Source organism: Pristiophorus japonicus, chromosome 12, assembly GCF_044704955.1.
Source record: "Pristiophorus japonicus isolate sPriJap1 chromosome 12, sPriJap1.hap1, whole genome shotgun sequence".
In the NCBI taxonomy this organism is placed as follows: domain Eukaryota; kingdom Metazoa; phylum Chordata; class Chondrichthyes; family Pristiophoridae; genus Pristiophorus; species Pristiophorus japonicus.
In genome coordinates, this window is record NC_091988.1 from 110,551,486 (window position 1) to 110,564,758 (window position 13,273).

Here is a 13,273-nt window from a genome sequence, read left to right on the forward strand (position 1 = left end):
GCAAGTGGCGAGCTATCTGCGAAGGTGTAAAAGGAACTTTTGGAAAATGTTAAAAAACAGCAAGCTTTAGTAACGACTTTGAAACTGGAGCATTTTGAGATAACGAAAGGCAGCACTCAAAAGCTGGACTCCATTCCAGTTATGGAGAAAAAGAAAAAGATAAAGACGCCACTTTGAAAGTAAACAAATGATTTTAAATTAACAACTTTATGGAGTTACGAACCCTCCGTGTAAAATACAAAACCTAATTTGAAGAAAGAAAAAAAAAGATGTAACAGACTAAATGGAAAAAGACATAACTTACTAAATACTAGTTGATGTTTGCTGTGAAAAAGATATTGGTTTAATTAGAAGAGAAAAAAAAATTGGAATAAGTAAAAAAAAAACACTCTACATGGATTCGAATTTTCAATTATGAAAAAGTTTCAATGCAGTTTGAAAAGATTTCCAAAATGTCCCGAACAGTCTAAACAAGCAGGAGGGTTTTGAAGATAACGAGGAGAAAGAGAGAAATAAAAAAAAAACAGAATTGAATTTCAGTAAACAAAATTGCTATTGTATGTGTGGTCTTGTTTTAAAACAATTTAAAAAAAAAATTCTTTGGCAAGTACTTGAATTAGAAGTTAAGAAAACATTGGAGTTTACTCTAATGATTAATGCTGTTTTTAACGGATTCCTAATTTCGAAGCCAGTTTTGAAGGCACAAAGACTTTTTTTTCAGATGATTACGTGAAGTCACGTAATGACATCAGGTCTTCTTACAAACCTGGAAAGGAGTTAACCCTTTCCATTGACAGCCGTTTTATACTGAACATTATTAATTTGGATTTCTTAATAGAAAAAAAAGACTCACCTAACAGAGGAAACAAAAATAAAAACAGAACTAGCTTATGTAATAATACTTGCCTGATACAATAAAGAAATAGATACTCAATAAAACAAATTGAAGAGTTAAAAGCTAAGATAAACAGGCTGGAAGAGATAACGGGTCTAGACGGATAGTGCAGTGCGCAGCCATAGCACCATCACCTCTGGCAATAGAGCCAATGTACCCCACGGTGGGTAGGTGTAGTCCACAAACCCAACCTAACGGTAAAGCAGACAGCGATGTTTGGAGGAATAGCTTTGGCCTTGGTCATAATAGGAGTTTGGGTAATATTTAAGTGGGTAAAGACACAGGCGCACGCCCTACAGATTCAGCTCGAAATGGTTCGATTATAACCTTGTCCTTCTGATTTTGCAGGGTGACAGGGACACTCGTAGAGCAAAAAAACTTAACCCCTGGTGACGACCAGGCCGTCTGTTTAAAATTACAGATAATACTTACCGGAATGGGAATACGAAAGGCGCTACTCGTAATATGGATAGCCCTGCGACATGCACGTACCCTGGGCAACACCGACGGACAGCAGAGCACGCTGGAAATAAACAACTATATGAACTATGGAGTCTTGTTTAATTTAACGGACGGAATGTGCATCCCAGCAGCCAAGGACTGGAGCAAGGACAGGACTTATTTTAATGCATGGTTAAAAGTGAATCCTAATAAGAATCCTAATAAGAATAAGAGTATGTGTACAGTGCTCCACGGGTATAAGGAGCAGATGCATTAAACGGAGGGATGTCAAAGGGCCTGATGAATGTACTTTCGGCATAATTTGCGCGCCTCCGGGACAATCCCAGCAATCAGTCATCCGCAAGAAGGGAATGGGGCTGTGTGGGTATTACGAGGAGGCGGGGGCGGCTGCAATATAATTGTATGTATGTTTCTCAGCCCCTCCGACACCGCGCCCCATAAGAATCACTACATTGCCCGAAAAACTGCCTTGTCCCATAACTACTAAGGGACCAGAAAATGGGATTGCAATGTACAACGAAGGGGAATTATTGTATGATAATGTTAAACATGAAATTGTGCCTGTTCTGATCAATATTTCAGGCATCCAGATGCCGGAATATTGTACCGAACAGTCAAGGAAGATGTACAATGTATTAAGTAAAGTCGTAATGCAGCAGGCTGCCGATGCCATGGGTGCCAGTAAGTTCTGGGGACAGGGGTTAGCACCCAGGGTGAAGAGGGAAATAGTAAATGATGTTGCTACCGTTTTCAATACAGGAACCTCCGTAGTGAACTCGATAGACATACAAGGGCTAAATGAGAGGGTGGAACAGCTTAAAGGGGTGATGAAGGGGTTATTGGAGAGGGTGGAGCAAAACCAGGAAGACCAGGCCAACCTAGGAAAGGAGGGTGCCGAAATCCAGTGGGATGGCATCTCAGTCCTGGAAGCTCACGCCAAAACCATTAATCACCTCATTGATAGAGAACAAGAAGATACAATAAAGCAAAGACAGGGGCAACTCTGTCATGCTTATGGTCTGTGGATGGTGGGACAGATCCGCCACAACCTCGACCAGATCCAACGCGGGGAAGTACCCGATTGGATAGACAGTTCACATTTGGCTCAGTTGGCGAACCAAAGGGGGACACTGGATAATTGTACTCTGAAGGGACTGACCCGAGTATACCCCGCAATTCCAGATTGCCAGGTGGGTAGGACTACCGGGATAGGGATAGTCCTGTTGATCCCCATAGCAACGCCGGACTCAGGGCCGTTCCCCTTATACCAACTAGAGAATATCGGAGTAATACAGGAAAATGTCTCCATACGCTACTACCTAACCACCACCTCTGCCGTTCGTCGAAACAACATACTTACTGGGATTTCCCTAGCAGATTGCAAGCAAAGGGGGGAAATCACAGTATGCCCTCACCCGGTGGGCCAAGGGGAACTAGACGAGTGCGGGTTTAACCGAACCAACGGGTGTGTACTAGAAATAGTGCCCGCACACATGCACTTCGCGAGGGCAGGCTACGGAGGGAGGGGAAGATACTGCGTCTCTACTACTGAGCGTTCATACCAGTATAATGACCTGCAGTGCCCTGTACCGCAGCCAAACTTTTGCTTTACACCACTACGACCTGTCGCGATCGGGCAAGCGCATATCACCCAGGTTAGGCGCCGGAAGTCCGAAGTTATTGAAGTAACTGATCAGCTCCATGATCATTTGCAGGATTATGACGAGCCAGAGCAGGTCCCTATCCCACATCTAACCGAAGTATTACGGGAGTTGAGGCTCAGAGTGGGTCAATCTGTAAAACTCTATCACCAGCTACAAACTAAAATCAAAGAAGATACCGAGGTAGACTTACAAAGTCAGAGTTGGTGGAGAAAGGTCTGGGACTGGGGAATAAATGTGAACATCCACCCATGGATCCGAATTATTTCACACACACTGGTCGGAATACAATTAATCTTAGCAATAACATGGGGCGTGATGGCCTGCCAGGTATGCAGGCGCCACAAACGGCGGAAACGGACTAATCACCGTTCCCTGGATATTAAACAGGCCTGTTTGATAAGGGGACGGGAGGAGCTAGCCTTTGTTAATTTGATTTAAGCAACCGGAACTCCTGAAACCGCGTGACTGGCCAGCACGTTGAGGCAAGGAGTACCGGGCCGTGCACAAATATCAGATAAAGGCAGTATTTCGGTTAAAAGGGGACTAGGACTAGTCCCTTTACCGAAAGGGGGAATTGTTGTAGAGAGTCGAAAGATATATATAGACTTAGGCATTAGGCACCTGCTGGATATTTAGAACTCACATAAGCTTAAGTGGCCACACATAAAATGGCTGCCCAGGCATGATGGGAAATCAGGTAGTCAAGCTGTGAACTGTTGAATGTTCAATGACCGAGCAATAACCCTGTGAGGCCCACTATAGGAATGCCTTGGATGCAGGATAAGAATAATGAGGAGAGAACCCATCTCCCATATTCAAGGCCATAAACCAATTAATTCCCCAGGAAGAAAGAGATAAGAGAACCCATCTCCTGTAAACAAGGTTAGAAACCAATTATTTCTCCAAGAAGAAAGAACTAGTGAGAGAACCTATATCAATCAGCCCAAGCTGACAAAAGACGAACACATGGTTCCTGAGACATAAGGGGAATTCTATTGGGTTAAAATAACCTATATGTAATCTATAATCATTGTGATTGGCTTGTGTCCAGCCGTGATGGGCTGTGTAGCTGTAGTAAACTGTTTTGTAACTGTTGTGAAACATATAAAGGTGCATGTAATCCTTTGTTCTGTGAAGAGAAACCTGGATACGGTCCTGAGTTTTTCCTTCCCGCTGAGCGTAATAAAAGCTGCTTCAGCATTGGAACCGACCCTGAGTGTTGAGTGATTCTTCTAAGAAAACACTAACGCTAACACCTGCAACTCCTCCTGCAACAACTCTTCCAATAACTCCTGCAACTCCTCGTGCAACATCTCCTGCAACTCCTCCTGCAACAACTCCTGCAACGCTCCTGCAACAACTCCTGCAACTCCTCCTGCAACAAATCCTGCAACCACTGCTGCAACTACTCCTGCAACACCTCCCGCAACTCCTCCTGCAACAACTCCTGCAACAACTCCTGCAGCTCCTCCTGCAACTCCTCCTGCAACAACTCCTGCAACTCCTCCTGGAACAACTCCTCCTGCAACAACTCCTGCAATAACTCCTGCAACAACTCCTGCAGCTCCTCCTGAAACAACTCCTGCAACTCCTCCTGCAACAACTCCTACTGCAACTCCTCCTGCAACAACTACTGCAACTCCTCCTGCAATAACTCCTCCAACTCCACCTGGAACAACTCCTGCTACAACTCTTGCAACTCCGCCTGCGACTCCAACTGCAACAACTCCTGCACCAACTCCTGCAAAAACTCCTGCAACAACGCCTGCAACAACACCTGCAACTCCTCCTGCAACAACTCTTGCAACAACTCCTGCAGCTCCTCCTGCAACTCCTCCTGCAACAACCCCTGCAACTCCTCCTGCAACAACTCCTGCAACTCCTCCTGCAACAACTCCTGCAACAACTCTTGCAACTCCACCTGCAACTCCAACTGCAACAACTCCTGCACCAACTCCTGCAAAAACTCCTGCAACAACGCCTGCAACAGCTCCTGCAACTCCTCCTGCAACTCCTCCTGCAATAACTCCTGCAACTCCTCCTGCAACAACTCCTGCAACACTCCTGCAACAACTCCTGCAACTCTTCCTGCAACAACTCCTGCAACTCCTGCTGCAACAACTCCTGCAACAACTCCTGCAACTCCCCCTGCAACAACTCCTGCAACTCCTCCTGCAACAACTCCTGCAACTCCTCCTGCAACTCATCCTGCTACAACTCCTGCAACAACTCCTGCAACTCCTCCTGCAACAACTCCTGCAACAACTCATGCAACAACTCCTGCAACAACTCCTGCAACTCCTCCTGCAACTCCTCCTGCAACAACTCCTGCAACTCCTCCTGCAACAACTCCTGCAACATCTCCTGCAACTCCTCCTGCAACAACTCCTGCAACTCCTTCTGCAACTCCTCCTGGAACAACTCCTGCAACTCATCCTGCAACAACTCCTGCAATAACTCCTGCAACAACTCCTGCAGCTCCTCCTGCAACAACTCCTGCAACTCCTCCTGCAACAACTCCTACTGCAACTCCTCCTGCAACAACTCTTCCAATAACTCCTGCAACTCCTCCTGCAACATCTCCTGCAACTCCTCCTGCAACAACTCCTGCAACGCTCCTGCAACAACTCCTGCAACGCCTCCTGCAACAAATCCTGCAACCCCTGCTGCAACTACTCCTGCAACACCTCCCGCAACTCCTCCTGCAACAACTCCTGCAACAACCCCTGCAGCTCCTCCTGCAACTCCTCCTGCAACAACTCCTGCAACTCCTCCTGCAACAACTCCTACTGCAACTCCTCCTGAAACAACTCCTGCAAATCCTCCTGCAATAACTCCTCCAACTCCACCTGGAACAACTCCTGCTACAACTCTTGCAACTCCGCCTGCGACTCCTCCTGCAACAACTCCTGCAATAACTCCTGCAACAACTCCTGCAGCTCCTCCTGAAACAACTCCTGCAACTCCTCCTGCAACAACTCCTACTGCAACTCCTCCTGCAACAACTACTGCAACTCCTCCTGCAATAACTCCTCCAACTCCACCTGGAACAACTCCTGCTACAACTCTTGCAACTCCGCCTGCGACTCCAACTGCAACAACTCCTGCACCAACTCCTGCAAAAACTCCTGCAACAACGCCTGCAACAACACCTGCAACTCCTCCTGCAACAACTCTTGCAACAACTCCTGCAGCTCCTCCTGCAACTCCTCCTGCAACAACCCCTGCAAATCCTCCTGCAACAACTCCTGCAACTCCTCCTGCAACAACTTCTGCAAGAACTCCTGCAACTCCTCCTCCAACAACACCTGCAACTCCTCCTGCAACAACTCTTCCAATAACTCCTGCAACTCCTCCTGCAACATCTCCTGCAACTCCTCCTGCAACAACTCCTGCAACGCTCCTGCAACAACTCCTGCAACTCCTCCTGCAACAAATCCTGCAACTCCTCCTGGAACAACTCCTCCTGCAACAACTCCTGCAATAACTCCTGCAACAACTCCTGCAGCTCCTCCTGCAACAACTACTGCAACTCCTCCTGCAATAACTCCTACAACTCCACCTGGAACAACTCCTGCTACAACTCTTGCAACTCCACCTGCAACTCCAACTGCAACAACTCCTGCACCAACTCCTGCATAAACTCCTGCAACAACGCCTGCAACAGCTCCTGCAACTCCTCCTGCAACTCCTCCTGCAATAACTCCTGCAACTCCTCCTGCAACAACTCCTGCAACGGTCCTGCAACAACTCCTGCAACTCCTCCTGCAGCTCCTCCTGCAACAACTCCTGCAACTCCTCCTGCAACAACTCCTGCAACTTCTCCTGCAACAACTCCTCCAACTCCTACTGCAGCTCCTCCTGCAACAACTCCTGCAACGACTCTTGCAACTCCGCCTGCAACTCCAACTGCAACAACTCCTGCAACAACTCCTGCAAAAACTCCTGCAACAACGCCTGCAACAACTCCTGCACCAACTCCTGCAAAAACTCCTGCAACAACGCCTGCAACAGCACCTGAAACTCCTCCTGCAATAACTCCTGCAACTCCTCCTGCAACAACTCCTGCAACACTCCTGCAACAACTCCTGCAACTCCTCCTGCAACAACTCCTGCAACTCCTGCTGCAACAACTCCTGCAACTCCCCCTGCAACAACTCCTGCAACTCCTCCTGCAACAACTCCTGCAACTCCTCCTGCAACTCATCCTGCTACAACTCCTGCAACAACTCCTGCAACTCCTCCTGCAACAACTCCTGCAACAACTCATGCAACAACTCCTGCAACAACTCCTGCAACTCCTCCTGCAACTCCTCCTGCAACAACTCCTGCAACTCCTCCTGCAACAACTCCTGCAACATCTCCTGCAACTCCTCCTGCAACAACTCCTGCAACTCCTTCTGCAACTCCTCCTGGAACAACTCCTGCAACTCCTCCTGCAACAACTCCTGCAATAACTCCTGCAACAACTCCTGCAGCTCCTCCTGCAACAACTCCTGCAACTCCTCCTGCAACAACTCCTACTGCAACTCCTCCTGCAACAACTACTGCAACTCCTTCTGCAATAACTCCTACAACTCCACCTGGAACAACTCCTGCTACAACTCTTGCAACTCCGCCTGCGACTCCAACTGCAACAACTCCTGCACCAACTCCTGCAAAAACTCCTGCAACAACGCCTGCAACAACACCTGCAACTCCTCCTGCAACAACTCTTGCAACAACTCCTGCAACTCCTCCTGCAACTCCTCCTGCAACAACTTCTGCAAGAACTCCTGCAACTCCTCCTCCAACAACACCTGCAACTCCTCCTGCAACAACTCTTCCAACAACTCCTGCAACTCCTCCTGCAACTCCTCCTGCAACAACTCCTGCAACTCCTCCTGGAACAACTCCTCCTGCAACAACTCCTGCAACTCCTCCTGCAACATCTCCTGCAACTCCTCCTGCAACAACTCCTGCAACGCTCCTGCAACAACTCCTGCAACTCCTCCTGCAACAAATCCTGCAACCCCTGCTGCAACTACTCCTGCAACACCTCCCGCAACTCCTCCTGCAACTCCTCCTGCAACAACTCCTGCAGCTCCTTCTGCAACTCCTCCTGGAACAACTCCTGCAACTCCTCCTGCAACAACTCCTGCAATAACTCCTGCAACAACTCCTGCAGCTCCTCCTGCAACAACTCCTGCAACTCCTCCTGCAACAACTCCTACTGCAACTCCTCCTGCAACAACTACTGCAACTCCTTCTGCAATAACTCCTACAACTCCACCTGGAACAACTCCTGCTACAACTCTTGCAACTCCGCCTGAGACTCCAACTGCAACAACTCCTGCACCAACTCCTGCAAAAACTCCTGCAACAACGCCTGCAACAACACCTGCAACTCCTCCTGCAACAACTCTTGCAACAACTCCTGCAACTCCTCCTGCAACTCCTCCTGCAACTCCTCCTCCAACAACACCTGCAACTCCTCCTGCAACAACTCTTCCAATAACTCCTGCAACTCCTCCTGCAACATCTCCTGCAACTCCTCCTGCAACAACTCCTGCAACGCTCCTGCAACAACTCCTGCAACTCCTCCTGCAACAAATCCTGCAACCCCTGCTGCAACTACTCCTGCAACACCTCCCGCAACTCCTCCTGCAACAACTCCTGCAACAACTCCTGCAGCTCCTCCTGCAACTCCTCCTGCAACAACTCCTGCAACTCCTCCTGGAACAACTCCTCCTGCAACAACTCCTGCAATAACTCCTGCAACAACTCCTGCAGCTCCTCCTGCAACAACTCCTGCAACTCCTCCTGCAACAACTCCTACTGCAACTCCTCCTGCAACAACTACTGCAACTCCTCCTGCAATAACTCCTCCAACTCCACCTGGAACAACTCCTGCTACAACTCTTGCAACTCCGCCTGCGACTCCAACTGCAACAACTCCTGCACCAACTCCTGCAAAAACTCCTGCAACAACGCCTGCAACAACACCTGCAACTCCTCCTGCAACAACTCTTGCAACAACTCCTGCAACTCCTCCTGCAACTCCTCCTGCAACAACTTCTGCAAGAACTCCTGCAACTCCTCCTCCAACAACACCTGTGTTGTAGAGAGTCGAAAGATATATATAGACTTAGGCATTAGGCACCTGCTGGATATTTAGAACTCACATAAGCTTAAGTGGCCACACATAAAATGGCTGCCCAGGCATGATGGGAAATCAGGTAGTCAAGCTGTGAACTGTTGAATGTTCAATGACCGAGCAATAACCCTGTGAGGCCCACTATAGGAATGCCTTGGATGCAGGATAAGAATAATGAGGAGAGAACCCATCTCCCATATTCAAGGCCATACACCAATTAATTCCCCAGGAAGAAAGAGATAAGAGAACCCATCTCCTGTAAACAAGGTTAGAAACCAATTATTTCTCCAAGAAGAAAGAACTAGTGAGAGAACCTATATCAATCAGCCCAAGCTGACAAAAGACGAACACATGGTTCCTGAGACATAAGGGAAATTCTATTGGGTTAAAATAACCTATATGTAATCTATAATCATTGTGATTGGCTTGTGTCCAGCCGTGATGGGCTGTGTAGCTGTAGTAAACTGTTTTGTAACTGTTGTGAAACATATAAAGGTGCATGTAATCCTTTGTTCTGTGAAGAGAAACCTGGATACGGTCCTGAGTTTTTCCTTCCCGCTGAGCGTAATAAAAGCTGCTTCAGCATTGGAACCGACCCTGAGTGTTGAGTGATTCTTCTAAGAAAACACTAACGCTAACACCTGCAACTCCTCCTGGAACAACTCTTCCAATAACTCCTGCAACTCCTCCTGCAACATCTCCTGCAACTCCTCCTGCAACAACTCCTGCAACGCTCCTGCAACAACTCCTGCAACTCCTCCTGCAACAACTCCTGCAACAACTCCTGCAGCTCCTCCTGCAACTCCTCCTGCAACAACTCCTGCAACTCCTCCTGGAACAACTCCTCCTGCAACAACTCCTGCAATAACTCCTGCAACAACTCCTGCAGCTCCTCCTGCAACAACTCCTGCAACTCCTCCTGCAACAACTCCTACTGCAACTCCTCCTGCAACAACTACTGCAACTCCTCCTGCAATAACTCCTCCAACTCCACCTGGAACAACTCCTGCTACAACTCTTGCAACTCCGCCTGCGACTCCAACTGCAACAACTCCTGCACCAACTCCTGCAAAAACTCCTGCAACAACGCCTGCAACAACACCTGCAACTCCTCCTGCAACAACTCTTGCAACAACTCCTGCAGCTCCTCCTGCAACTCCTGCTGCAACAACCCCTGCAACTCCTCCTGCAACAACTCCTGCAACTCCTCCTGCAACAACTCCTGCAACAACTCTTGCAACTCCACCTGTAACTCCAACTGCAACAACTCCTGCACCAACTCCTGCAAAAACTCCTGCAACAACGCCTGCAACAGCTCCTGCAACTCCTCCTGCAACTCCTCCTGCAATAACTCCTGCAACTCCTCCTGCAACAACTCCTGCAACGCTCCTGCAACAACTCCTGCAACTCCTCCTGCAGCTCCTCCTGCAACAACTCCTGCAACTCCTCCTGCAACAACTCCTGCAACTTCTCCTGCAACAACTCCTCCAACTCCTACTGCAGCTCCTCCTGCAACAACTCCTGCAACTCCTCCTGCAACAACTCCTGCAACAACTCCTGCACCAACTCCTGCAAAAACTCCTGCAACAACGCCTGCAACAGCACCTGAAACTCCTCCTGCAACTCCTCCTGCAATAACTCCTGCAACTCCTCCTGCAACAACTCCTGCAACACTCCTGCAACAACTCCTGCAACTCCTCCTGCAACAACTCCTGCAACTCCTGCTGCAACAACTCCTGCAACAACTCCTGCAACTCCCCCTGCAACAACTCCTGCAACTCCTCCTGCAACAACTCCTGCAACTCCTCCTGCAACTCATCCTGCTACAACTCCTGCAACAACTCCTGCAACTCCTCCTGCAACAACTCCTGCAACAACTCATGCAACAACTCCTGCAACAACTCCTGCAACTCCTCCTGCAACTCCTCCTGCAACAACTCCTGCAACTCCTCCTGCAACAACTCCTGCAACATCTCCTGCAACTCCTCCTGCAACAACTCCTGCAACTCCTTCTGCAACTCCTCCTGGAACAACTCCTGCAACTCCTCCTGCAACAACTCCTGCAATAACTCCTGCAACAACTCCTGCAGCTCCTCCTGCAACAACTCCTGCAACTCCTCCTGCAACAACTCCTACTGCAACTCCTCCTGCAACAACTACTGCAACTCCTTCTGCAATAACTCCGACAACTCCACCTGGAACAACTCCTGCTACAACTCTTGCAACTCCGCCTGCGACTCCAACTGCAACAACTCCTGCAAAAACTCCTGCAACAACGCCTGCAACAACACCTGCAACTCCTCCTGCAACAACTCTTGCAACAACTCCTGCAACTCCTCCTGCAACTCCTCCTGCAACAACTTCTGCAAGAACTCCTGCAACTCCTCCTCCAACAACACCTGCAACTCCTCCTGCAACAACTCTTCCAATAACTCCTGCAACTCCTCCTGCAACATCTCCTGCAACTCCTCCTGCAACAACTCCTGCAACGCTCCTGCAACAACTCCTGCAACTCCTCCTGCAACAAATCCTGCAACCCCTGCTGCAACTACTCCTGCAACACCTCCCGCAACTCCTCCTGCAACAACTCCTGCAACAACTCCTGCAGCTCCTCCTGCAACTCCTCCTGCAACAACTCCTGCAACTCCTCCTGGAACAACTCCTCCTGCAACAACTCCTGCAATAACTCCTGCAACAACTCCTGCAGCTCCTCCTGCAACAACTCCTGCAACTCCTCCTGCAACAACTCCTACTGCAACTCCTCCTGCAACAACTACTGCAACTCCTCCTGCAATAACTCCTACAACTCCACCTGGAACAACTCCTGCTACAACTCTTGCAACTCCGCCTGCGACTCCAACTGCAACAACTGCAACTCCTGCAATAACTCCTGCAACAACTCCTGCAGCTCCTCCTGCAACAACTCCTGCAACTCCTCCTGCAACAACTCCTACTGCAACTCCTCCTGCAACAACTACTGCAAGAACTCCTGCAACTCCTCCTCCAACAACACCTGCAACTCCTCCTGCAACAACTCTTCCAATAACTCCTGCAACTCCTCCTGCAACATCTCCTGCAACTCCTCCTGCAACAACTCCTGCAACGCTCCTGCAACAACTCCTGCAACTCCTCCTGCAACAAATCCTGCAACCCCTGCTGCAACTACTCCTGCAACACCTCCCGCAACTCCTCCTGCAACAACTCCTGCAACAACTCCTGCAGCTCCTCCTGCAACTCCTCCTGCAACAACTCCTGCAACTCCTTCTGGAACAACTCCTCCTGCAACAACTCCTGCAATAACTCCTGCAACAACTCCTGCAGCTCCTCCTGCAACAACTCCTGCAACTCCTCCTGCAACAACTCCTACTGCAACTCCTCCTGCAACAACTACTGCAACTCCTCCTGCAATAACTCCTACAACTCCACCTGGAACAACTCCTGCTACAACTCTTGCAACTCCGCCTGCGACTCCAACTGCAACAACTCCTGCACCAACTCCTGCAAAAACTCCTGCAACAACGCCTGCAACAACACCTGCAACTCCTCCTGCAACAACTCTTGCAACAACTCCTGCAACTCCTCCTGCAACTCCTCCTGCAACAACTCCTCCTGCAACTCCTCCTGCAACAACCCCTGCAACTCCTCCTGCAACAACTCCTGCAACTCCTCCTGCAACAACTCCTGCAACAACTCTTGCAACTCCGCCTGCAACTCCAACTGCAACAACTCCTGCACCAACTCCTGCAAAAACTCCTGCAACAACGCCTGCAACAGCTCCTGCAACTCCTCCTGCAACTCCTCCTGCAATAACTCCTGCAACTCCTCCTGCAACAACTCCTGCAACGCTCCTGCAACAACTCCTGCAACTCCTCCTGCAGCTCCTCCTGCAACAACTCCTGCAACTCCTCCTGCAACAACTCCTGCAACTTCTCCTGCAACAACTCCTCCAACTCCTACTGCAGCTCCTCCTGCAACAACTCCTGCAACAACTCTTGCAACTCCGCCTGCAACTCCAACTGCAACAACTCCTGCACCAACTCCTGCAAAAACTCCTGCAACAACGCCTGCAACAGCTCCTGCAACTCCTCCTGCAACTCCTCCTGCAATAACTCCTGC